The 27523-nt window shown below is 48.8% G+C and overlaps 1 protein-coding gene and 1 non-coding gene across 3 annotated transcripts in view; one reads left to right on the top strand and one right to left on the bottom strand.

The window, feature by feature from the left end:
• The window catches only part of TIAM1 (TIAM Rac1 associated GEF 1), a 315885-nt gene that overhangs the window by 82214 nt on the left and 206148 nt on the right, over nucleotides 1-27523 (top strand). The window lies entirely within an intron of this gene.
• TRNAV-GAC (transfer RNA valine (anticodon GAC)) lies at nucleotides 8515-8590 on the bottom strand. The gene has a single exon. It is a non-coding gene; the product is annotated as a tRNA-Val (tRNA).

The following is a 27523-nucleotide window of genomic DNA, read 5'->3' on the forward strand; positions in this document are numbered from 1 at the left end:
TTGCCAGGTACCCAACACTCTCAGTGTGAACCCCGGGGATCATGCTTACTGAGGACTTAAAGAATTAACCTGCTTGGTTCTGGCTGTTCTGCCTCAGTTGATGTAAACACGAGGAGACTATGAATTCAGAGAGGAAGATGCATGCTATGCTGCCTGAGACCAGTCACTGTAATGCTTTATTTATTCACCAGTTAATTAAATAATGCATTCAGTAATTTTTCCCTGTGACCCTACTGTGTGCCTGGCCAACCTCTCCTTAGAGGATTGGGAAGGTCAGGCTGTGACCACAGATGTCACAGCTGTCCTTGCTCATGCTCCTGGCTTCCTTCTGGAAGGTCACTGTGGCTAATGGAGGGCCCGCACCCCTGGCGCTGTGGGCTCTGGGTGATTGGAAAACGCAATGACTGTACCTGCCATGTAAGCACCTCATCTGAGCGCTCCCGTGGGGTGGGGATGGCCTGGTACATGAGAGGAAACTGGGCGTCCTCATGAGAGCACCCCCACACTGAAGAGGTTCACCGTATAGAGACAGCCTTTCCAGCTCCTACTACTGTGGTCTTCTCCGTGTTAGACATGGTGTGATAGCGGTGGTTGTTGTCCCCAAGAAACAAACGCTCTTGCGTCCAGTAAACTCCACAGTGTGAATGTTTCAAACTGTGCAGTGCCCCGTCGTCTATTTTAGCTCCATGCCCTCCTCTCTGGGGGCCGGGGCCCTTGCCTGGGTCACTCTCCCGGCAGCTGGCGGGCTTACCTCACTTCTTTTGTCGCCAGGGTCCCAGCCCTATGCCCCTGCTGTCCAGTGTCTGAGAAACATTGCTTCCCATCTACTGTCTGGTTTAAAACACTGTTTCCAGCAGAATCCAAACCTGGCCCCGGGTGTTTTGTTCTGACTGGATGTTGAAATTCTGCAATGTATTTAAGTGCTTTCCTTCCCATTGCCAATTAGACTTTAAGAAATTAAAAAAAATTTTTTTGAACATGTAAAAATTAAACTTCAGCTACACAGGACCTTCTCCTGTGAGGGACTGCGTATTTCCCGACGGTCTTTGATAATTAGGTTGTGCCTGTGCGTGCGTTCCTTGTGTGGCGTAATTACAACCTCTCTGCTCAGCCATTGGGGGAGCAAGGCCTTCTTGAATTGGCTGCCTCTTTTTCAGATGTTTTGAGGAATATGTAAAAGGAAATTTGGAAGGCACAGACCAATCTTGAGACTGGTAGTATGGACTGGACAGTAATTGCGATTGAAGTACACAGGTCAGACGATGGTCTGGCTTCAGAGGCTGAGTTCACGGATGCCTGGCTGGTGTTCTTTCTTGTTCTCTCTGTGCCTGGTTGCTTAGTTGGATCACCCGGATGCTGTTAATTTGGAATTGAGGTGCATATCGGAAGACTTGGCTTTCGCAGGGTAAGGTACATTTAGCTCTTCTGTGATCTCCGTAATGGTACCAATGGCTGTCAGGGGCCACGGTCATCGTGGGCATCTGTTTTATCTTTCAAAGGCCAGGATCAAACTTAGGAAGCCTTGCCTGACTCCCTTGTTCAGGACTCAATTTCCCCAGTCCTTACTACTTTTGTTCTGACTGACCAACTTTAAGTCATTTGTGAAACGCAGTGCATCAGAGTGACGAGAAAACAAAGGCCCTTCCATGTTGGGTAAGGACATGCCTTGTCTCCATTTTAGTTCCTTCGTGTTTCCTATGCAGTTTCAGTTGGTCTTTCTTTGGTGACCAGTGAGGTAGAACACATCTCCCCTGATGCGTTCTTATCCAGAGTTGTTTTCCAACACGTAAGTCTGGTCATCGTCACCCCCGTTGACAGGAGTCACTGTGTCTGAGTTATCATCTGAGCTTTGTGACGTGGCATTGAAGACCTCCTTCAGTGTGGTCCTGGATTCTTGTCCAGTCCCGTCTCCATCACTCAGTGCATTTCAGCTTCAGGACAAACATCTTGAAGTTGCTTGGACAGGCGTGTATTTCAGCACGTCCGTGGCCTTCTCCCACTGTTTCCCTGGAAACCTGCTTCCTATGCCTTCCCCGCCATCTCTCCAGCCTGTGCATGTGGCTGCCGCTTCTTCTCGTCTGGACTCTTGTAACTTTCTCATGGCCTGGCCAGAGGGTGTGTTTGGGGAGGTGAGGGTCTCTCTTAGCGGGAGGGTCAAATCGCAAGTCCTGTTCCTGGGGTGGCACTGACACTCAGTCGTGTAATTATGCAGGTGGCAGTGGGGCGGGCACAGAGCAGAGAAGGCCTCTGGGAGATGGTGGGCTTCACCACGGAGAACTTGGGAGCAAAGATAAGCTTGTCTTCTCGGTCAAATTCTCCAATTTAGGCTTTATTTTCCTTCAGCAGGAGCAACAGAGAGAGTGCACTGGTTATGTAAAATGTGAAGAGCTTTTTTCACAGGGTGTGTACAAAAAAGAAAAAAAGGAAAGGTATCTTGGATTTTTGACGGTTTTACCCCATATTGATTCAAGTGTCCCAGCCCTATGCACAAGGAAATAGTTGTAAGATTTCATTGCGCTATATTGCATTCTAGTGGTCTTAACCATGTGTGTGGGAAAGAAAAGGTTTTATTTATTTGAAAAAAGTGATATAGCCCTGGCTGGTTGGCTCAGTGGTAGAGCGTCGGCCTGGCGTGCAGAAGTCCCGGGTTCGATTCCCGGCCAGGGCACACAGGAGAAGCACCCATCTGCTTCTCCACCCCGCCCCCTCTCCTTCCTCTCTGTCTCTTTCTTCCCCTCCTGCAGCCGAGGCTCCATTGGAGCAAAGATGGCCTGGGCGCTGGGGATGGCTCCTTGGCCTCTGCCCCAGGCACTAGAGTGGCTCTGGTCGCAACAGAGCAACGCCCCGGAGGGGCAGAGCATCGCCCCCTGGTGGGTGAGCCGGGTGGATCCAGGTCGGACGCATGCGGGAGTCTGTCTGACTGTCTCTCCCCGTTTCCAGCTTCAGGAAAAAAAAAAAAAAGTGATATAAGTACAAGTATCTCCAACCAATCCTGAGCACCTGCTAAGTGTTGCTGCTGTTCCTGAGCCTCTGTGGTCCCCTCTTCAAGGGTCTCTGTGTAGCTTGGCTATTCTTAGTGGGGTCCTTAGACCAGCAGCACCCACAGCCTCTGGAACTCGTCAGAAATGCATGTTCTTGGACCCCATCTTCAGGTCTTCTGAGTCAGGTGCTTGGGACAGGAGAAGGTGGGCATCATGGCTCAGACTCAGAACAGAGAGGATTTGTCCTTCCTCTGAGTTTTCTATGGGGACCCTCAATATTGGACAAAGCCCACCCACACTGGAGGAAGAGGGGGGGTCTTTTTTACTCAGTCCACAGCCCACTGATTCAAATGCTGATTTCTTCTAGAAACATCTGGCGTCCCTTAGCTGCTTCATGTTGACATAAAACTTAGCCATCACAATTGGGGGGGGGGTGGAAAGGGGACTGACTCTGTGCACATATGGCAGCTGGAAGCCTGTGGCAGGCGGAGGTCTCTGTCTCTCCCTGGGCTTGTGGTTGGGAAGGAGCTAGGATATGCCAGAACCCACACTTGCTTGTTTCATCTCCCACCTCAGTGACTTCTACAGAAGACCTCCTGCGCTTGCACTTGAAGCATCGCAGCCCCCTGTAGAGCTCACCACCCTGACACTGACATCCCACCTGCTTCCCAATTTGAGCTTTGAAATCCTGGGCAGACCCCATTTAGCCCTAAACAGGTACCCTCCAGGAGTGGGCATTCTGGGAAAGGTAGTTCCACACAGCTGTGGTGCCTTGATAACAACCCCCAGTGCTTATCTCTAATTTTTAATTGTTCTTATGAAATACACCATCCATGTCTGTATTTCTGTATTGTGCTTTTCCTAAAGTTTGGATTATTTTCTTAGCATAGATCCTCTTAAGAGGAATTGTTGGGTCAAAGGGTCTAGAAGACACTTTTTAGTCGTTACATGTTGCCAATTTACATGAAAGAGGTCGTGTCTGTGACTCCAGCATAGCTGACTAGGGAAGTCCTATCTTACTGCATTGTGTCTGGTGTGGGTCCCTGCGTTCTTTCTTCTTTACCTTCGGGAGGTTTCCATGTGAATTGTTTATCCCCATCCTTGAAGGTGAAGATATTTTTAAAAATATTAAATTTGCTTTGCCACAAGTGAGGGTTGGTGGAAGGCATGTGTTTTGACCCTTCAGAGAATCAGGTAATGGCTATTGTAATAGGTGAAAACCCTCTTTTATTTTGGGGACTTATTAATGGTAATGGCAATAAAACGAGAAGCTGATGAGTCCACACAGATCCCAGATGAGTTTTAGCAACTGCAGTGAGGTTAGACACCCTTGTATACAAAGTTGCAAAGTTCTTTGTAGCCTCACTCATTTCCTACTGAGTGTTTTGTTTAGTTTTCAGTGGCAAAGCTGTTTGCTTTCTCTTTTTAAAGTTTTCTTTTCTCCCTTCAAGAATACTTTTAATTGTCATTGGTGACCTCTAATAGTAACATCATAATCTGTCATTTTAGTTTCTCCCAGTGCCTGTCTTTTCCTCTGTAACCTCTGTCTTGTTGGTTGCAGCCTTTGGTCTTTAAAAACCCCTTTTTATTATGGTGCAGATGACTTTTTTCCCAGTAAATTTTCACTAGGAACTGGCACGACTCTCTAAAGCAGAATGCTGGGGCTCTGCCCTGGCCTCACCAGTGTGACTGACCAGGGGCATTGAATGAGCGTATTAATCATATACGAGACCAAATTCCACCAAATTTTGAGTCTGAAGTCATATTTAATTCTTCCTTTAAAGAGCCACCCCCAACCCCAACCCTGCAGTCCAGTGACCAGCCCACTGACCCAGTTTTGTTAAACTTACATTTTCATGAACCATAAAATTTGAGTATGTTTTCCAACTCCAGCTAAAACGAGTTGAAATTTATTGGCTTCTGCTTGTGAGCTTAGCCCTACTGAGAATGGAGTGGTTTAGTGAAAACCCAAGCCCACGGAGGTGGCTTGTCACTTGGGGAAAGGAATGTGGGGTGTGGAGACTATCTCTCCCCTGGACTCGCCATGTTGAGCGTGGTCCCTGGGACCAACGTGGCACCAGAGTCACCTGGGAGCTTGTTTGAAGTGCAGACCCTCAGGCCTCACCCCGCTGAACTGCAGTCTGCATTCCCACCAGGCCCCAGGTGGGTTCCTGTGCCCGGTTCTGTCTGAGGAGCTCTGTCCTGCAGAGCTGTCTGGCCTGTCCTGCACCCCCAGCCAGCTCCTGCAGCCGCCCTCCCCTTCTGCAGAGCTCTGTTCTGGGAGCACTCAGACCCTAGCTAGCATGGACCCTATTTTATCTATCTGTGGGCTGATTGGACTTCCAGGGAGTCATTAGAACTCTTGGAATTCTTTGGGAGCAGTGAACTCAGTCCCTCAGGTTTCTCCATCGCTGAAGCCTCCTTTTTATTTTATTTTTATTTTTTATTTTTTATTTTTTTGTATTTTTCTGAAGCTGGAAACAGGGAGAGATAGTCAGACAGACTCCCGCATGCGCCCGACCAGGATCCACCAGGCACGCCCACCAGGGGGCGACGCTCTGCCCCTCCGGGGCGTTGCTCTGTTGTGACCAGAGCCACTCTAGCGCCTGGGGCAGAGGCCAAGGAGCCATCCCCAGCGCCCGGGCCATCATTGCTCCAATGGAGCCTCGCTGCGGGAGGGGAAGAGAGAGACAGAGAGGAAGGAGAGGGGGAGGGGTGGAGAAGCAGATGGGCGCTTCTCCTGTGTGCCCTGGCCGGGAATCGAACCCGGGACTTCTGCACGCCAGGCTGATGCTCTACCACTGAGCCAACCGGCCAGGGCCTGAAGCCTCCTTTTTATCTGGGCATTCCCCTGGGTCTTGGCAGTTTGGCCAGGACAGGAGTCAGGAGACTTGATTAGATTTATTTAAACTTTTTTTTTTTTTATTAAATTTTTATTGATTGATTTTAGCAAGAGAGGAAAGGAAGGAGGGAGAGAGAGACACAGACAGAAACATTGAGCTGTTCCTGTATGCGCCCTGATTGGGGATTGGACCGGCATCCTCTGCTTCAGGACTATGCTGTTGCATGGGGGTTGTGGGTCTCTGGCGTCAGCAGAGGTTGCCCTTGTTCCTGGTCCCTAGATTAGAACTGGGGGTAAGAGGGGCACGTCCTTCAACTTCTTACACAAGCGTGTACTGGACTTGGAGAGAATTATTTTGAATGTTTAGACTTGTAGACAATGATTTATTAACTCAGTGGGTTTGCAGAGATGATCACTTAGTTTTCATTTCTGGAAGGGATACGTGCTTCTGAAACAACTGTGAACGTTATTATTGGTGTTGTTAATAAGGTGATAACATGATTGTCAGTTTTAACTAGCTGCACTAACTATTCCCAGCCTGTGCTAAGCACCTATAGCTGTGTGTCAGGTAGCCTGGGCTCCCCTTTCTCTCTGGCGCCTGAATGTGGAACACCCTGTAATGCTGATGCTTCCCCATTTGTCTTAGATCAAGTGCTAATTGGGATTAGTTTTGATTTTGCAGGTGGAAGGAGATGCTCATTGTTGGGAGAGTCCCAGAGGACACTCCATCTCCCTGGGGTGCACTGCTTCTTGTGGCTTTCTGTCCTCGTGGACCCACCTGACCACCTGACCATGTGGGGCCATTGGGGGGAAGGCCCTTGGGAGCGGTTGCCTGTTTCAAGTCTGTGGTGCTTTCCCTTCCTCCTGTGGGTGGCGTGTCTGCCCGCCCATTCTGGGACGCTCCTCGTCTGGTTGATAGATTTGTTTGGACGTGACCTTTCCCGGTTCTTTCCTCCTGGGTTGCTGCCTGCTGGGGAAGTGGTCCTCAGATCCCTTCCATCTGTGCTAGTGGCAGCAGAAGAGAGAATTTCTCCTTCCTGTGGTCCAGGTCCAGCCGTGCAGGCACCTGTCCATCAGAGGCTAAGAGCGTTCCGCTTGGTGTCACTTCCTGACACAGAGGCCTTTTAGCATCTCAGCTCTGGTAGTCATCAAGCTGGACATGAGGCGAGGAGGAGGCAGAGGAAGCAGAGGGTCTTGGCTGACCGGGGGTGCTTTCAGCAGTCGTGCACTGGTCACTTTGGGAGAGCCCATGCCCCGCCTGCCCCTGCAGTTGGCCCTGTGAGCGAGTGCTTCCCGCTTGTGGCTGATTCATTCTGAGAGCTGGTCATGCCCTTTGGGATCCTGCCCTGTTCGATTGAAGAAGAAAAAGTTCGGCGCCTCTTTAAGCCTGATGAGAACCGTCTGAGCAGGACTTGCATACAGAGGCTGCCGACCCAGGCTTTTCTGTGGACGGTCAGCTGCTGCCTGGCTGCTAAGGAACTGTGTGCGTGGAGAGGACTTTCACGTTGGGACCCTTCGGTTCCCACATCTTAGAGTTACAAAGAAGATGAATTCTGACCATGTCTGGGGTTCGTCAGGGCTTTCCTCCGCAGCTCTGGAATTTTCTCTCGGACGTTCAGCGTGGCCCGATTCCAAGGGTCCTGGGAGCCCTGCTCTGGTGCGGCCCACGAGGCGGGGATGAAGTGCAGGGTTGAAGAGCAAATCGCAGCTCCTCTCTAGGACTTGCCATCTGCCCCGTGTCATGTTCATGGTCCTCATGAACTCAGAAGAATGCTCCCTGAGCACCACTCCTACCCACCAGGGTCATTCTGGGGATTCCCAGATGTTGATCTCATGCAGGGGAAGTAATCCCAGCTGGTGCTGCAGAGGGGCTGACTGAGTCATGCTCACGACCTTGGGATTGAATGTCCATCGCACTGAACAGCAGGGACCCCGAGGAGGCCGGGGGTGGTGGTGGTGGTGGTTGGACTATTTGCCTGTCCTTTGCCTGGGCCTTTCCCGGCACCGAGGTTGGACCTATGTCAACTGCGAGCATGTGTGTGCTGAGGGGACTGGACAGCTCCAGAAACTACAGTTCATCTGTTGTTTTTTTATAGAGACAGAGAGAGAGTCAGAGAGAGGGACAGATAGGGACAGACAGACAGGAAGGGAGAGAGATGAGAAGCATCAATTCTTTGTTGCAGAATCTTAGTTTATTGATTGCTTTCTCATATGTGCCTTGACCGGAGGGCTATAGCAGAGTGAGTGACCCCTTGCTCAATCCAGCGACCTTGGGCTCAAGCCAGTGACCATGGGGTCATGTCTGTGATCCTACGCTTAAGCCAGAAACCCGTTGCTCAGGCTGGTGAGCCTCCACTCAAGCCAGTGACCTCGGGGTTTTTTGGTTTGTTTGTTTTTGTTTTTGTTTGCATTTTTCCAAAGCTGGAAATGGGGAGGCAGTCAGACAGACTCCCGCATGTGCCCGACCAGGATCCACCTGGTATGCCCACCAGGGGGCGATGCTCTGCCCATCTGGGGCATCGCTCTGTTGCATCCAGAGCCATCCTAGCACCTGAGGCAGAGGCCATAGAGCCATCCTCAATGCCCGGGCCATCTTTGCTCCAATGGAGCCTTGGCTGCAGGAGGGAAAGAGAGAGACAGAGAGGAAGGAGAGGGGGAGGGGTAGAGAAGCAGATGGGCGCTTCTCCTGTGTGCCCTGGCCGGGAATCGAACCCGGGACTCCTGCATGTCAGGCCAACGCTCTACCACTGAGCCAACCGGCCAGGGCTGACCTTGGGGTTTTGAACTTGGGTCCTCTGCGTCCCAGTCCAACACGCAATTGATTCACTGTGCCACCACCTGGTCAGGCTTTCTTCTTCTTCTTCCTTCTTCCTTCTTCCTTCTTCCACCTTCTTCCTCCTTCTTCTTCCTCCTTCTTCTTCCTTCTTCCTTCTTCTTCCTTCTTCTTCCTTCTTCTTCTTCTTCTTTTTGAAGAAGCAGGGTGACATTCCCTCTCTCAGGAGCAGAAGGATGGGGGCTTCAGACAGAGTCCACAGTGCAAGGAAGATACAAATCTGAGTTTGAGGGGAGACCTTCCCACCCACATACATCAGTGTCTGAGACCGGAGTGCTACTGTATTGATTATCGTCTGGTGTCTTGAAGAGAGCAGATGAGATGGACATTCTGGTGTGGACCAACCCTGTGTCAGTGCCACACTTAGACTCGCTATCCATGGGGTGGGGGCACCATTTCTGTAAATAAAATTTATTGGGACATGACCACGTCCATTCATTTATCTCCGCGGCTGCATTCTTGACTTAAATGGCAGTGTTGACATTGTGAATGGGTCCTAAAGCTTGAAACATTTCTTCTCTGGCTTCTTACAGAAAGTTTGCTGAATTTTGCTCCTTTTTAAATTTTAATTTTTTCTGAAGTGAAAAGCAGGGAGGCAAACAGACAGACTCTCGTTTGCGCCTGACTGGGATCCACCCAGCCTACTACTAGGGAGCAATACTCTGCCCATCTAGGGTGTTGCTCCATTACAACCGGAACCATTCTAGTGCCTGAGGTGGAGGGCATGGGGCCATCCTCAGCACCTGGGTCAATTTTAGTCCAGTGGAACCTTGGCTGCAAGAGGGGAAGAGAGAGAGAGAGAGAGAGAGAGCAAGGAGAGGGGGAAGGGTGGAGAAGCAGATGGGCGCTTCTCCTGTGTGCCCTGACCGGGAATTGAACCCAGGACTTCCACATGCCCGGCCGATGCTCTACCACTGAGCCAACTGGCCAGGGCCTGATCTTTGCTCTTTATCTAAGTAGCAAAATCTAGGCCAATCCATTTACTTAAAATCTCTAGGTTTTGCCTTGGCCAGGTAGGTAGGTTGGTTGTATCATCCAGACATGCCAAGTTGCAGGTTTGTTCCCTGGTCAGGGCACATACAAGAGTTAGCTGGTGATGGCATGAATCAGTGTAACAAAAAAAAGTTGGTATTTCTCTCTCTCTTTAAAATCAATAAATTAAGCCTTACCAGGCAGTGGCGCCGTGGGTAGAGCATCGGACTGGGACGCGGAGGACCCAGGTTCAACACCCCAAGGTCACCAGCTTGAGCCCAAGGTCGCTGGCTCGAGCAAGGGGTCATCTGTCTGCTGTAGCCCCCTGGTCAAGGCACATATGAGAAAGCAATCAATGAACAACTAAGGTGCTGCAACAAAGAATTGATGCTTCTCATCTCTCTCCCTTCTTGTCTGTCCCTATCTGTCCCTGCTCTGTCTCTCTTTGTCACTGTCACAAAAAACAAACAACTTTATAACATCAATAAATTAAAAGAAAAAAAGAGTAAACACCAAAGGAGGTAGCTAGGGCATGGGTATTAAAAAAGAAAAACTCTAGGTTTTAAGTTTGCTGCTTGTCAATTCAACCCACAGCCCCTTGTTCCTCTCCTCGTAGTTCTGGATTGTTCCAGAGTTTCATTTACAGTGGGTGCTATTTCCCTTTTGAGGACATTGGAAATTATGGGGTTGGGATGGAGGGGAACAGGTGCAAATATGCCCCAGACTGCAGGGCAGCTCACCTCAGTGTCAGGACGCCTTGCGTGGAGGGCTGCTTACCCGGTGGTGATTTTTGTCCTTAATTTACAGTTTTTCGGGGGATCTTTGCAACACTTCCCAGTGGTGAGATGGCCCTTAGTGTTTTATACTCTAGCTTTTACGTATGTTGGTTAATGTATCTGCCTAGAAGTGACACAGAATCCACTCTGAGCTCTGTCTGTCTGTCTTTCTCTGTCCCCCCATAACCCCCCCTTCCCCACTGTAGGCAGCCCCTAGGCCAGGGGTCCCCAAACTTTTTACACAGGGGGCCAGTTCACTGTCCCTCAGACCACTGGAGGGCCGGACTATAAAAAAACTATGAACAAATCCCTATGCACACTGCACATATTTTATTTTAAAGTAAAAAAACAAAACGGGAACACATACAATATTTAAAATAAAGAACAAGTAAATTTAAATCAACAAACTGACCAGTATTTCAATGGGAACTATGCTCCTCTCACTGACCACCAATGAAGGAGGTGCCCCTTCCGAAAGTGCGGTGGGGGCTGATAAATGGCCTCAGGGGGCCGCATGCGGCCCGCGGGCCGTAGTTTGGGGACCCCTGCCCTAGGCAGTGCTGGGGAGAACTTGGGTCCCCTTATCTTTCTCGTAGGAATTACCAGCCTTCATAAACTCTACTTTAAAAAGTCTCCTTACCTTTTGGTCCCCTCACCTGGCCCTCACTGCTTCTGGGACCAGGCTTGTAGCTTTCAGTCAAAGGCAGCCAACTGGTGGGGGACAGAGGTCCCACAGCCCAGAGACAGCAGCAAGTCCCTGTGACAGAGAGACGGGTGTGATTGCAGAGGCGTGGGGGAAGCCCTTGGTGCAGGTAAGCCTGGAGGACCACTGTGTGTCTGAGGAGCGGGTCTGTACTGGTGACAGTGGCTGTGGGACCTGCACCCACCTGGAGAGATGTGAGAGTGGTTGCTGGGGCCGACTTGGGCAGCCCTTGAGGGACAGCCCGATACTGAGGCTTTCAGAGAGACCTGGGAGAGGAGAGAGTCTGAGTTTCTGCCATTTGGGAGGGGTTGATGGACTTGGGTGGGGGGAGCTATGTGTTGGAGACATCCTTAGGACCACTACCCAGTAGAGCCAAGGGGACATTATAGGGACACGGGGGGGGGGGTTCCCTGGCCCGGAGCAGTGACGCTCACACATCCGGAGGGGGGGCTCACAATCACCAGGAATCCTCGAAACATTGAAGAGCTCCACCCCAGGATTTGTGGTGCAGCAGGTTGTTCGTGGGGTTGGGAATTTGCACTTTTAACACATTCCCACCCAGGTGATGCTAACTGCATTTCTGGGGTCCAGTGACCCCGTAGGAAATAACTGTGAGCCCCTGATTATAATGTGGGAACCAAAAGCAGTCTAGTGTTTATCAGTCATTTGATTCCTGTGGGGTTGGTTTGCCGTTTTGCTATTTCTGAGTTCTAGAAAGGGTGAAACTGGTTTAGCCAAAATACTATTGAGCAATAACACGATAGTAGAGAGACTTTCATTAAAATCTAATTCCTCTGCATTTTGGGAATTTATTCACTATAAACACAGGAAGAGTTTCGGAACTGAGTTTTGGCTCGTAATCCTGACTCCTTTTTGCTGACTCAGTCAAGAGAGGCCCTCACTTGAACTTTTCCTTGTGCAAGAAGATAATTCAAGGGCCTTGGTGGCCTCCTTTCTTTGTTCCCTGGCTTTGTCCTCAGTATCAGGACGGCCCTGTGATGTCAGTGGACACATTTTCCCTCTTTCTTTCTTTTTAATTTCTGATCACAACACAATATGTTGGCCACAACTGTAAAAATAACTGAAATAAATAAAAGGATGCCATGTAGACAGTGCACAGAATAACTGCTGTAGAACTATCCTGAAGGATCTGGAATGATCTGGGATTGAACTCTAAGTCTTGAGCTGATGTCTGCGCCCTAGCTATGGTTTTCTTCCTGGGAGGGGGAGCCAGGCAGTACTGCCCTGTGCCTTTAAAATGCAAATGTACGTATTTCAGAAGAGCTGACGACTTCCCTGTTCACATTAGTTGGTGATTCTCTACATCCTTTGAAGGAGGAAAGTGAGTGCGAGTGACTCATTTGAAAAGGAGAGCATTGGAAACCTTGACCCTGGAATTGGAACTCGTTCCTGTGGCTCCACCTTACTTTTCATTGGTTTACCCAGGTGTCTGTGCGGTCCTTCCTCAGTGCCAGCAATGGCAGTAGGGCTGGGGACTGAGTAATCTGGGGTCCTTTAGGGCTACGTGTACTTACCAGTCATGGGATTTCAGCCCAGGTCCTCTGACTTCTCTGTTTGGGTCTCACTGTCTGTGAACCTTGTGGATGCAGGTAAATTCAAACAGCACTCTGTGAGCCCAGGGTTCCAAGGGAATCACAGTGGGTAATATTCAACAATCTCAGGGATTTTAGCAACATTTACAATCTTGGCTTCACACGCTTAGGGATTTGTAATTGTTTTTTTATAAAACCAGCTTGTAAATCAGGCATCATCAGCCTTCCCTTATGTGATTGGCAACGTTTCAGAAACCGCAAGGATCCCTCTTTTCAGTTCTGTGTGAACCTGTCTGTCTGAGTGGCACCTCTGCCCCCGTGAGGCTGTCCCTTACTGGGACCCCTCTCTATCCCAGGGATGTTGGCAGTTGTTGACCGTGCATGTGTCCTCCGCAGGAGAGAGACACGGAGGGAAGAGTGGCATGGCCAGTAGTTTTGTTGTCATTGGGGTGGCTGGTGTTTCAATAGAATTATCTGCAGAATTTGAAAAAGGTGTCTGGCAGCCAGGCTTGGGGAGAGTTGGGTTTTTCAGGTGAGAGGGGCGGGGGGGGGGCAGGTGTGGATGCCACTGTGACTTTCACATGTGTGCACGCAGGGTTCCATCCCAGCCTTTCTATTTCCCAACCTCCGGCTCCCCACCCGTGACTCACGGGCCCTACGTCCAATACTCGGGCTAAAGAAAAGCTAAAGGAAGTGTTTCTTTGCACCTGGACCCCTGCACAGTCAGATCCTTCTCCTCCCTGTGTTTGGTAATATGTGGATTCTTCCAGAATAGTTGCTGCTTTCTCTTTTATCATGGGCTCATAAGGTTCAGGACCTAGGTGCTCGATAGAAGTGTCCTGAATTAATAATCACAGCAGACAGTGGTTTATTGCATTTTACGTTAATGAGAGATGACAAGTTTTATTGCAGTAATAATAATAATAATAATAGCGAATCACACTGGAAGGGTGCTTAACGTGGGACATGCACATGGCTCTGAAGCCCTGTTGTGCACTGACTTCTTTAAGTCCTCACGAGACTCTGTGGCAGGGCCTAATCCTACCACCATCTCCATTTCACCAGTGAAAGTGTCACTGCAAGTGTGAGTGACCCACCCAGGCTCCCTGAGTGTGGATGGTGCTCTTGTAGCTGGGGAGGTGCTGGGGAATCTGACATCTCCAGCACCACGTTGTTCTTCGTGGCGCTACAGGCCCAGTGTGCCAGTTCTCACCAGTGTAGTATGTGATGGGTCTGCATTTGGTCCTGCATGTGGCTCAGGACTGCCCGTGTCGGGGATGGGGGGGGTACTGTTTCTCCAGAGGTAGGAACTGTTAAGCCATGGTACTCACTCAGTTGTGTGACCTGACCCTGTGAGGGGGTGGCAGGGAGGTGACCTCCCAGTCCCGTGGGCTTGCATGGGTGTGTTATCTCCTGGAAGAGTTTACAGTGACAGTGTTGTGGAATTACTTCTTGTATTTTGAATTACATGGAGCCTAGTTCTTTAGACTTTTGTAGCCAGACTGATTGAGGTTCATTCGAGTGCTGTTTCAGAATGACAGAGATGAGTTTTGGGTAAGAGATTCTGCTGATGTTTGCTTCTTTTTTTGGAAGCATGCACATGAGAGAGGGACAGACAGGCAGGAAGGAAGAGAGATGAGAAGCATCAGTTCTTTGTTGCGGCACCTTAGTTGTTCATTGATTGTTTTCTCATTCGTGCCTTGACTGGGGTTCTGCTACAGCAGAGCGAGTGACCCCTTACTCAAGCCAATGACCTTGGACTCATGCCAGCAACCTTGGACTTGAGGCCAGCGACCTTTGGGCTCAAGCCAGTGACCAAGGGGTCATGTCTATGATTTCACACTCAAGCTGGTGACCCTGTGCTGAAGCTTGTGACGTCGAGGTCACAAACCTGGGTCCTCAGCATTCCAGGCCAACTCTCTATCCATTGTGCCATCATCTTGTTAGGCTGGTGTTTGCTTTTCTTAATGTCATGTTTAAATGTCTCTCATCGGTGTGGTATGCTGGGGGAGTAGGCTGGGTAGGTGTTAGAAGCAGGGCAGAGCAGGGGTTCAGGCTGCGTTGGGCCCAGGCTGTTGACATTATGGACCCCTGAGGAGGAGTGTGAGCCCTGGTACAGATGCCATCCACTGTCTCCCCCTCATCCCCAGGCCTGGGGTGATGTGTTTGTGGAATTGTATCTGCAAGTTTTGAGCCTTGATATCAAAGTGTGAGAATCTAGGAGGAAAAGAGGACTGTGGAATGTGGACAGAGCCCTGTAAAGCTGGCTATCAATGTGACAAGTGCCTTTTCTTTTCAACATAAATCATATAGACTGACAAGATGGTGAGCAGTAATGCAGAGAGGTGCCGTGTCTTCCTCACCCAGTGGGGACATCTTGCTTAACTAGATAGAGTTACAGGATTATCGAAACTAAGACATTGACTTTGGCCTAATGCAGGTAACAAAACCACAGACCATACTAGGATATACTGGGATTTCACCAGTTTTTACATGTACTTATTTTTTCTTTTCTTTTTTTTTTTTTTGCTAGGACTTAGTATATACAGTTTGAGCAGTTTCTTGATGGGCAGGAGAACCTCTGGCTAAGGCTGTAATAAATATTTCACAGACACAGGACTTTTAGTTTAATGCTGTTCATCCGAGTGTTTCCTCACACTGCAAACCATTGAGTGGATGTAGACTCCAGCAGCCAGGTTATAGAATAAAAACCGAGCCATTTGGCTACTTTTGTTGATGGCCTTGAAATTTTGGGGATACTCACTTTATTTTTGTTGCCTTGTCAGAGGGAGGATATTTTCTAGAGCTGAAGGAAACTTCAAGGTCATCGTGTTGTGTTAGGAGCTGTTGCCAGGAATGGTAAACAGATGCTGTTATCCCTGGATAAGGGAGTGATTTTGATTAATCACATTAAAGGTCCGGACTGTGGGACTCGGAGGGCACAGGGTGGTCTCACGATAACTGTTGCAGTGGTTTTTCTGTGGAACGATGGCAGTGTCGCTGCCTGGCTTGCCATGATTCATTGCTTGGCCTCTGCGACTCCATCACACATTGCTGACACTCCCACTTGGCCTCGGTTGTCATCTGTCCAGGACTCGAGCTGTTTGTGGGTGTGCTGTCCTCTCAGCTAGACTAGGAATTCTTTGAGTGCAGGGACTGCCTGTGACTCCTTTCTGACTTTTCTCCTCCTTCCTAGCTTCGGGCATCGAGAAAGATGCTCAGAGCCTGTGAGATTGCTGCTGCTCTGCGGCCAGCGGTGGCCAGAGTGTTCCTGTTCTAGCCCCAGTGCTGCATGTCCTTCCCCAGGCGGCCATGTGTGTGTTGGGTGTGTCTGGAGCCAGTGAAGCTCAGTGTGCGGCAGACAATTGTGTAGTTGGAAGCTGTCATGGGTCAGGCTGGCCTTGTTCTGGGTAGGTCCCTCAGAACTGCGTCAGCCCAGCCTGAGAGCTTGGTAGATTTTCTTCTTCAGGAAGCAGTGGAGAGCTTTTGTTTTTGTTTTTCCTATGGTATCACATTAAAAAAAGTATATTCATTTTTTTATACTTAACTGTTAACCCCTAGATGACTATTCAACCTCTTTCTGATATGTGGCATTGGTCTGTGATTCTGACCTCTCCAAATTGTCAGTGGTGCTGTGTGGCCTTGACACCTTTGAATCAAAAGGTTTTCATCACCTTTTCTAATAGGGCAGTGACAGGGAGGGATATACTGTGTTTTGAGAGTATGGAGTTGTCACAAAATGGAAGGAGCTTCTCCAGTGAACTCATATAGAAATGTCCCTGAAGGAACTGGGGAAACGCCGTGGGTTCAGTTTGCAGCCTGTGTGCAGAGGTGAGCAGGAGGAGCTCCCGTGGGCCCAAGGGCCCAAGTGGCCTGTCCTTGTTGTTCTCGCCTCTGCTACCTGACTGGCTCTCTTTATCTCTGGCTCCTGAGACCCTTGGATTGGCCGGTTGCCAGTGGCTTTGGCTTGATACAATGCTGTTCTGTGCTCTGGCCCAGTCCCACATGGTCCTTCCTTTAGATAACAGTCTTGGTCTCCCAGACCCTCAGTTACAGATTGTTAAGGGAGAGTCTGTCTAGCCTGAAGTCAGTCATGTATCGAGACGTGGCCCACCGGGCTGTGCACGTTGGGCGGTGCAGACTCGTCTGGAAGCCCTCAAGGGGGCTGAGCGGGTGGGAGGCAGTGATTGGCATGGCTGCCTTATTCCGGCCAGGGCACAATTCACCATTGTCTCTTTGGCTCTGGGTTGCATCAGGAAAGCAGGCTGTTCCCCTTGGGCCTTGTCTGAGCCCCCAGCTCCTCCCAGGTGCACTTTCAGGTCTGGGCAGTGGGACAGGAGGCAACGCAGACATACTCTAGTGTGTTTGTTGGCGATCAGAGTTGGCCACCGACGTCAGTTCAAACCAGGGGTCACTGGATACGTAACATCACCAATGATGCATTTCAAAAATACTCTGACTCATGCATTTGAATTAAAACAATGCACTAGACTATGTCTTTCTATAAGCATTTGTTTACTTTTCTGGGTTCTTAACTGTGACTTAAAAAAAAATAACTCATTGTGCAGAGACCCAAGCTTCTTTACAGCCAAGGTGTGTGTGTGTGTGTGTGTGTGTGTGTGTGTGTGTGTGTGGCCCTGGATGAAAGGCACAGTGACAGAGGGGCAGGAGGAGATGATGGGTAAGATGGCCTCACTCCCCCACTGAGCACCTGTGTCACCTTGGTAATTCATTATCTAGCTGGGTTTCCTTACCTGTAAAATGGGATAAGAGAAGTAACCCTCTCATGAATTTGTTATATCTTTAAAGGCACTCTTTGGGCATGTAGGATGTACATGTGAGTGAAATACACAATGGTCTTCAATGGTCTTGCTGCCCAAGCTTCCGTTTCAAGATGTCTGCCACCTCTCTTTATACATTAAAAAAAGTGGTAGCCTCACATTTCCTTCTAATTCTAGAACAAATTTCATTTATTATTATTATTATTATTATTATTTTTAGAGAGGACCATGTAGCAGACAGGTGGACTTATTTGTCTTGAAAATTACGCCATGTGAGTGCACATGTATATGTGCTTCAAGATCAATGAAAATGTCAACATCCTTTGAGAAAGGTCTTTTTTTAATGACAAATGTTAAACGAGCTTCATTTGAGTTCAGGGTATAAATAATACTTGAGGGAGAACTTTTGTAAGCTGACACCTGGGCTTTGATGACTCGGGAAGACATTCTTCCTTGTGCAATAAGGGGGTAAGCCATTTTGCTTTCAAGAAATCAAAGTTAAAAATCTTCATGGGTTTTGGCCCTGGCCGGTTGGTTCAGCGGTAGAGCGTCGGCCTGGCGTGCGGGGGACCCGGGTTTGATTCCCGGCCAGGGCACATAGGAGAAGCGCCCATTTGCTTCTCCACCCCGCCCCCCTCCTTCCTCTCTGTCTCTCTCTTCCCCTCCCGCAGCCAAGGCTCCATTGGAGCAAAGATGGCCTGGGCACTGGGGATGGCTCCTTGGCCTCTGCCCCAGGCGCTAGAGTGACTCTGGTCGCGGCAGAGCAACCCCCCGGAGGGGCAGAGCGTCGCCCCCTGGTGGGCAGAGCATCGCCCCTGGTGGGCGTGCCAGGTGGATCCCTGTTGGGCGCATGCGGGAGTTTGTCTGACTGTCTCTCTCCGTTTCCAGCTTCAGAAAAAATACAAAAAAAAAAAAAATCTTCATGGGTTTTAATAATGCAACATGTTATTGAATATAGGTTTGGACAATTTCTTTTTTTTTAAACAGAGACAGAGAGAGTCAGAGAGGGGGATAGATAGGGACAGACAGACAGACAGGAACGGAAATGAGAAGTATCAATCATCAGTTTTTCATTGCGACACTTTAGTTCATTGATTGCTTTCTCATATGTGCCTTGACCGTAGGCCCTCAGCAGACTGAGTAACTCCTTGCTCAAGCCAGCAACCTCGGGTCCAAGCTTTGCTCAAACCAGATGAGCCTGCGCTCAAGCTGGTGACCTTGGGGTCTTGAACCTAGGTCCTTCGCATCCCAGTCTGACACTCTATCCACTGCGCCACCACCTGGTCAGGCTGGACAATTTCTGATCACACCTCTGCGATTGCTATGGTTTCCTCATCTCCTGGGCTATAACATATATCTCAAGACAAAATCCTCTATTTTTCAAACTTTTACATTTTGCAACTTTTGGTGTAAGAAGTAGAAACTTTTGGAGGTAGTCTGAGACAGAAGGAGTTGTGTTCTCCCAGTGAATCCAAACACGTCGTTCTACCTGCCCAATGAAGCCATTGTCTCTTTTTGTGCTCAGATTTGAAGCAGTATTGTATTTTATACAATTTAATTTCATCCACCTAAATTTAATTTGCTCTTTGCTTGGCATATGAGTTATGATATACCTCAATACCATCACCGTTTGAGATGGGACAAAGAATTTAAGGATACCCTGGTTGAAATATCAGTGCAGGAACTTATCCAAACAACTATAACAAACTTCATTGCTTTCTAGACACAGCTTACATGTGTCTGGGGGGCGTGGACGTCTTGTCTAAAATGTTAAAGGGAGACCTATGCCCCTCCTCTTCATCATACATAGTTAAAATCAGTGAGTGAAGTACCGGCTCCGTCTTGTGGACTTCACTTTGGCTTTGCTCTTTCTTTTTAATTTCTTGCAGAGAAGAGAGGGTCTTTCCTAACTTGAGAGGGGGCAGAGCTAGGGGATGGGAGGTGCTGCCGTTGACACTTCCTGTCGTCAGTGACACGGATGAGCATCAGCTCCATAGTTCTACACTAAATAGTTTCCCCAGAGTAGAGAATGCTCCTGTTGTCATTGGCCACCACTTTCCTCCTTCACTGAGGAACACCACATTGACCTCAGGCCTGGGGACTGTGGGCATCGCCGTGAGGAGGGAGGGTCCTGCGGGCAGCTGGCACTGAGCAGTGACAGCTCTCCACTCCCCCATCTCTCCACATGCACAGGTGTTTGAGTGGGGGGAGGACAGGGAAGGCCTGGGCTGCTTCCAAAGGTGACATTAGTTTCTTTATTATGGGAGTAAACTTATGTGGCGTTTTAGTCCAAAAATCTGCACTTCTTCATTACGAATGTAAACCATTACCCTGTGTGGGAAACCGTCCAGGGCTCCCTCCAGCCCCTCATCCCCCTCGTTAGTCATTCAGAAGGAAGGCATAAAAAGTAAGATTGTTCAGAAATTTTCCATGCCATGCTGAGAACAGGTGCTTCCTCTGTGAGTTCATGTTGGTGATTTTATGTGGTCATTTCGGCCCATTTTAAGCCCTGATTCTTGAGAACAAAGACATTTTCATTGCTCTGAAGATTGATATGTGGTTGCAGAGATCAGGCACTTCCTGTGACCCTGGGTCTCCCCCGCCGGGTGCAGGTGGGAGGTGCAGGCTGCGGCTTGCTCGGCCTTGCTCAGGTAGCACCCATGCTGCATGCTGAGGCGAGTGCATCTGCAGTCCCTTTGCCCTCGGTGAATGGCCAGGGTTGGATCCTATGTTGCCCCTCTGACCACATCCTGTCCTGTTCCTTCCCTCTCGCTTTCTCCGCAAAAATGTGGCCTCGCTTCTTCACATTCTGACTTCTGGAATGGAATGAAAGGGTGTCCTTCTGTATGGGGAGCCTGGTTTCACACAGAGCTGCCTTTTTTTTATTTTAATTTTTTTTATTTATTCATTTTAGAGGAGAAGGGGAAAGAAGGAAGGAGCAGGAAGCATCAATTCCCAATGTGCCTTGACCAGGCAAGCCCAGGGTTTCAAACCTGCGACCTCAGCATTCCAGGTCAATGCTTTTATCCACTGTGCCACCACAGGTCAGGCAGAGCTGCCTTTGATGAGGAAGACACCCCCTCCCCTCCAGTAGACTGAGAACGTAACCTGTTGGCACGGAACCAGAAGAGACTACTGTAAATTGTAATTTTTCATCAAGTCTTTGTCCTGACCTCCTTTCTGGTGAGGAGATTTATTCATTCTGTTAGCCAAGAGACACTTCGGTCAATGTGATTGTAATACTTCTGCGACCCTACCTAGAGGTTTATAGGATGAAGTTAAGGTATTCGGGCTGTTAGCAAAAGGCTTTAAGGCTGGGAACACTGACTCCATATTGATGCGAAGGAATGCTTTTATAGTTTGACAAATGGCGAGATTATCTTTATAATCAGCAGTTTCTTTATCTAAACTTGAAAAAAAAATCGATTCTAGAAAGAGAGGAGAGAGAGGGAGAAGGAGGGGGGAGCAGGAAGCATCAACTCATAGTTGCTTCCCCATGTGCCTTGAATGGGCAAGCCCAGGAATTTTGAACCAGTGACCTCAGCATTCCAGGTCGAGGCTCTGTCCACTGCACCACTACAGGTCAGGCTTCTTTGCCTAACCTTTGAGAGAGAGGATAAGTGATCTTATTTTTGGCTCATTTTAGACAAAATGTGAATTATCTTTCCAGGCAATTTTATTTTCCGGTTGGACAAAAATGTGATTGGAGGCAAATCTAACAAAAGGCAATGTGTTTATTTTGGGAGGTAGGTGTAAAGGTGTTTGTATATTGAGCTTTAGTTTTTGGAATTTTACCCAAAGGACCCCCTCCTCCCCCCAAAAAAAAGTGGGAGGAAAAGAGGAGGAGAGACTGGAAGGGAGCTAGAAAGTTGAAGCATGGATGTGTGATAGTGCTACTCAGCACAAAAGACCTGTGTAGGAATTTGGTTCGGGATGTGTGACGCTGGCCAAGCCAATCCCTCTGCCTCAGTTATCGATGAAATGGCATTTATAACCGGGCATGACAGCTCTCAGCTCGGAGCTAATGCCTTTGAAGGGACAAACACTGGCGTCACCGCCATTACCTTTTTCTGATGCTGCGTCTTGGGTCTCCTGGTGAATCGAGCGCATACCCTCGTCTGCCTGGTCTTCACGGCGGTCCTGCGGACATTGTGTTCACTTACAGCAGTGACCCAAGGGTCCCTTTGCTCTAGTGTCTTCCTTCCACGAGAAGCTGGTAGTACAGAAACGTTGTGTTTTTTCCCCTTAAACTTAACTGTGTTTCCTGAGGACCACGTCAGAGCCGGGGAATGTTCTGGGAGGTAAAGAGTGAATGGGACTGGGATGGACTGAATTCCTGCTCCTGAGGAGCTGCAGCTGTTGGGGAGACAGAAGGTCAGACACGTGTGTGGTGCCGATTACGGGGTGAAAACCCCAGCAGGTATGAGGCCAGATGTAGAAGGGGTGGAATGTTCTGGAAGTACCTCTCTGAGGCTGTGCTATCCTGACATCCCAACAGAGAGTGGAGCAAGGCTGGTGGAAGCCCCAGGAATGCACATTCCAGGCATAGGGAACTAGGACCCTGTTGAGGGGCCATAGGGGCCTCATATGGGAAAAGGAGGGAAGAGTGGGGGTGAGGCCACAGCCCAATCACCTGCAGCTTCTCGTCCGGATTTTATTTGTGTGGTATTGGAAGCCATATAAGTGGAACCACAAAGCGGGCAGCTCTCCTCCTGCTCATGGTAGGAGTTGTCAGCCTGTTGTTCAGAGAAGATGGAAAATGGTGTGTCAGTTCCTATGATTACAATTCTCATTGTATGATAATTAGCTGCTCGCTGTAATTATAGGACCTGCTATAATTTAGCATAGCCACTTGGGACCTCTCTCTGCCTTCATTCCCCATCAGTTTCACAGCCGTTGGGGGAGAATGATGTATTCCTGGTGATTGTGAGGGTCTAGCACAGGGGTCGGGAACTTATGGCTCGTGAGCCAGATGTGGCTCTTTTGATGGCTGCATCTGGTTCTAATCTTTAATAATGGCATTAAAAATATAAAACATTTTCATGTATTACAATCCATTGATTTCCTACCACTCATGTACATGGTTGTGGGTGGCTGGAGCCAATCACAGCTGTCCTCCGGGACAACACCAAATTTTTATTGGATAATGCCTAACGTACATGGGTCATTGTATGGCTCTCACGGAATTAGATTTTAAAATATGTGGCGTTCTTGGCTCTCTCAGCCAGAAAGGTTCCCGACACCTGGTCTAGAAGGAAGACGAGCCACCCTTGTGTTCTCACTATCTGGCTGCCTGTTTCCTTTCTGGATGCCAGGGTCCCCTCTATCCTGACCCTCAGGCCTGTCACATTGTTTCCTGATCAGGACACATGTTCACTGGGAGAGGTGAGTGGATCCGTGCAGCTTTCCTCCTTTCGGGGATCTCTCAAGAGTGTGCAACCAACACTTCCGGCTGACAGCTGAGGGAACACCGTCCCCTCCCTAAGACAGATGCTGTAGTCAGTATTTCCTCTCACATCTGCACTTCTACCACTCTCCTGCCCTGCACACACACACACGCTTATGGAGAGAAATGTAACTACACCTGTTTCCGTGTTGGGCTGAACAGTGAGTGTCCCTGTTGTAGAAGCATGAGCTCCTCCCATTGCTGTTTAGCCATGCCGGGCAACCTGCAGGGTTGAGATGGCCCCGCTGCTCTGTGCTGAAAGCCCCCTGTGGTGGCATGTCACTGCAGAGGATGGTGCTCCCTTTGTCCCCAGTGGGGGCTTCTGTATGCCAGGCCGTCTCTTACTTTAGTGGAAGGAGCCCCTTGAGAAGCAGGGCCATCTCCAGACAGCCCAGTCTTACTGGTTTTCAGTCCTGTGTGTAGTTTGTGGAGGGGAACTGGGATTGACTCATTGGACAGAAACAGGGCAAGACTTCCATGTGAGGAAGTGTGGGGGGTGGCTGCCCGAGCGGGTGGTCCAATCTGCACAGACACTGCCCTGAGGTCCCCTCGTGTGTCTGGCAGGCCTGTGTGTGAGAATGATTAGACTTTACTTTTTAAGACTAGTTTTAGGTTCACTGCAAAACTGAGCAGAAAGCCTAGAGACTTCCCACAATACGCCCTGGTCCCCCACCCCCAGAAGATACCATTAGTACAATGAACCCACATGAGATGTCACTATCACCTGGACTTCACAGTTCGCATTAAGGCTCACTTTTGGTGTTGTACACTCTGTGAGTTTGACACATGTCCAATGGCACGTGTCCATTATAGTACCACACAGAATAGTTTCACTGCCCTAAAAATGTCCTGTATTCCCCTCCCCCATTATCTCTCCCTCCATCCTAAGCCCTGGAAGCCACTGATCTTTTCACTGTTTCCATAGTTTACCCTTTTCCAGAATGTCTTGTAGTTGGGATCACACAGTATGTAGCCCTTTCCGATTGGCCTCTTTCACTCAGTAATGTGCACTGAAGGTTCTCCCATGTGTTTCCACGGCTGGACAGCCCATTTCTCTTTAGCACTGAATGACTGACATTCCGCTGTCTGGACATTCCACATTTTATATATCCGTACACCTTGGCTGCTTCCAAGTTTTGGCAGTTATGAGTACAGCTGCTATCAACATTCATGTGCAGATCTTTGTGTGGATATGATATACACATATAAAGACATGTGTTTATTTGTACACTTAAATATGTTTAAGGAAGTTTTATTATTTTTCCCCCCGATTATGATAAGAATACTCTCAAGCAAAAAAAAAACTTAAAAATTCAGCTCAAGTAAATTTATTTAATCTAACATAATAAAACATGAAATTGGAGCCATCCTGGAAAATGCAGGACATGCAATTCTTATATATTTTAACAGTTCGCATTTAAAGTCAAGGAAAGATTTAGGGCATTCCAAATGCTGGTTCTGTTTCCATTAATGTTGCTTCTTAAGTGACTTTTTACGATAATCAGCATTCAAACAAGCACTGTGAACTTTATAAAATAGCTAGCCAAGATATCTCTCAAACGACTGACCTCCAAGGAGGTCCTGAAGGCCCTCCCTTAAAAATCTAGGTAGTCATTAGCCATGTCCTCTGGCTTGCCGGTGGAGGCGAGCCCTGTCCTTTGTGTGGGAGCCAGGGGATCTGATGCACACAGATCTTATGCCAATGTGATTGCTTTGGGTTCTAGGAGTCGTCCTCTGTCCCGACACCTTCTGGGTGGAGAGCAGGAGAAGGCCCCTGGGTGGTTGGGGCTTGGGGAGCAGCAATACCCGAAAAGCAACCGAGCTGTGGACAGAGCTGACCCGGGCAACCTGTTCTTTTCACTGTTTGTGTTGAACGTTCCAAACGAAACCTGACTCAAAATATCTTCTCATGATTTCTGTGAATGGGAGTATACGCCTAACAGTTTTGTTTTTTTTTAAAGTTTTAAATATCTGTTGGTGGAATCAAACAGGTTTGGTCAGGAGTGCAAATGAAGACCCATGGAACCTATGTTTAAATATATAAAACATTGTAAAGTCAAGTGAATACGTTGTCAAATAAACCATATTCTAATCTCCTAGCTTGACACTTAAAAACATTCATGAAGACTTGGAAGGCTGGATTCAGATTCTGAAAGATGAGACTCCTCGAGGCACCGCAAGGGATCATAGACGTGAGGGGCGGTCAGCCCCCAGCCCACCGGCCATCTCTATGTTCCCACACAAACAAGCTCCGTCTACACACCCCACAAATGTCTGCCCTTGGGTGTAAGGGTGCATGTCTTCCCCAACCCTTGTAGGACAGAACTCAAACTCTGTGGACAGGCTTGGGCAAGGGCACTGGGCCAGGGTGTGGTGTGGCGAAGGGTGGGTCTGGCCTCTGGGTGGGTACATCTGCCCATCTTCCCTGAAGGGTGTGGCTGGTGGACGGCCAGAGAGGGCCCTCTGATAGGAGTGCCTACAGGGGCCCTTCCTCCGTGGGGTTAGGGATGATTCTGGCAAAAGGGGTTCTAGGTCCTTTGCTACTAGGAATTTCTAGGCTTTGGTTTTGATCTTAAAGTTCACCTTTACTTTTAGGTACCAGAAGGACAGTGAGGAGCATCTACTTGTAAATGTGTCGGAATTTGGCAAGCATGCAGCTTAAAAGCTTTTTTATAATAGGTGAATATCATTATATCTGGCACAGGTCACTTAGAAAGCTCTAGGCTTGCTCACATAGTAAAATATGCACTATATTTGTATAAGTATTTTTTGTTTTCAAGAACCATAATGAAGTATTGCCAAAAAAACTGACTCTTGGTCTTTGATCCCGGTGATTATGGTGTCTTTCAGAGCTGACAAAATGAGTCAGCTTCTGGAACCTTCCCTGATGGTATTCTTTTTATTTATTTATTTATTTATTTATTTTTATTCATTTTTAGAGAGGAGAGAGAGAGGGCAAGAGAGAGACAGAGAGAGTGAGAGAGAAGAGAGAGACAGAGAGTGAGAAAGGGGGAGGGGCTGGAAACATCAACTCCCATATGTGCCTTGACCAGGCAAGCCCAGGGTTTCGAACTGGCGACCTCAGCATTTCCAGGTCGATGCTTTATCCACTGTGCCACCACAGGTCAGGGCCCTGATGGTATTCTTAATGCTCACACCATTTGCAATTGTGTGGCTGTTCTCTTATGTTCCTAATTTATGCTTTGAAGGGGATTTTCTCAGGAGAAGAGCTAATTTCAGTACATGGGAAATGTCAAAACCAGGTTGAAGTTAAGTTGCAAGAAGGGTGTTCTTTTTTTTTTTTTTTTTTTGTATTTTTCTGAAGCTGGAAACGGGGAGAGACAGTCAGACAGACTCCCGCATGCGCCTGACCGGGATCCACCCGGCACGCCCACCAGGGGCAACACTCCGCCCACCAGGGGGCGATGCTCTTCCCCTCCGGGGCGTCACTCTGCGGCGACCAGAGCCACTCTAGCGCCTGGGGCAGAGGCCAAGGAGCCATCCCCAGCGCCCGGGCCATCTTTGCTCCAATGGAGCCTTGGCTGCGGGAGGGGAAGAGAGAGACAGAGAGGAAGGAGGGGGGTGGGGGGTAGAGAAGCAAATGGGCGCTTCTCCTATGTGCCCTGGCCGGGAATCGAACCTGGGTCCCCCGCACGCCAGGCCGACGCTCTACCGCTGAGCCAACCGGCCAGGGCCAAGAAGGGTGTTCTTAAAGGGTGGCGTAGTGAAGTTCTCATGGACGGTAAGTAATCAGTTGTCATTTTTTGTAGCAATGATACAAACACTTTAGAGGCTGTTTATTAGCAAGGACCTCAAAACGTTTTCGAGAAAGGTGGAAAATGAACCAGTTGTAGTCCTGATGTTCTGTTCTCATGGTGATGTGAGACTTTTAAGTAATGCTTTACTTTTGCGCTGTTAACTCGACTACACTGAACGCGTGGTGTCTGTTACTACACTATGCAGAGAGGTGGGTACTGAGGAGGAGTCGGTATGGTGCCCCCCCCTCCCCCAAGATCCAGATTGCTCTCACGTGGCGTTCACTCTAGCTTGAGAATTTGTGTGCTCTCTAAAAATTTTTCTAACAAGATTTTTAGAAGGTATCTGTTTAAGGTTAGGAAGCTTGCTCAGTGAAGGGCTGTGTTGTGGGGTTTTTTGATTTCCCACTGCTGGGAATAGTCCTGGTTCCTGAACATGGTGACACAGATGTGTCATGCTGGACGTGCTGCATGATGGATGGCAGAAGGGAGCGCTGGTGACTCGGAGTGGAGGCCTGGCATGTATCCTTAGAAATACGTATTTTGTAAGTGGATTGATAATGAAGAATACTGTACTGGTGCTAAAGTAGATCAGTGGGAGCTTGTTCTCACCAAACAAGTTAGACAGTTCATCAAATTCTCATTGTCACAAGCCTCTCTGAAGGTTGAACATAAAACAGATGAAATGTCAGTGTTCGAGCAGGGGACTGTGACCGTCCAGCAGACTGGTCAATTCTGTTGACTACACTATGCAGTTGGGCCATGTGTGTGTCTGTGGGTGGGGGTGGGGCTGGTGTGTTGGACAAAGCAAGAAACCTGGAGCTCAGGAACCAAACAGGTCTGCCGCCTCTTACTTGTCCATTGGGCTAAGAGTGAGTTTT

The sequence above is a fragment of the Saccopteryx leptura genome, chromosome 2, assembly GCF_036850995.1.
Source record: "Saccopteryx leptura isolate mSacLep1 chromosome 2, mSacLep1_pri_phased_curated, whole genome shotgun sequence".
Taxonomy (NCBI): Eukaryota; Metazoa; Chordata; class Mammalia; order Chiroptera; family Emballonuridae; genus Saccopteryx; species Saccopteryx leptura.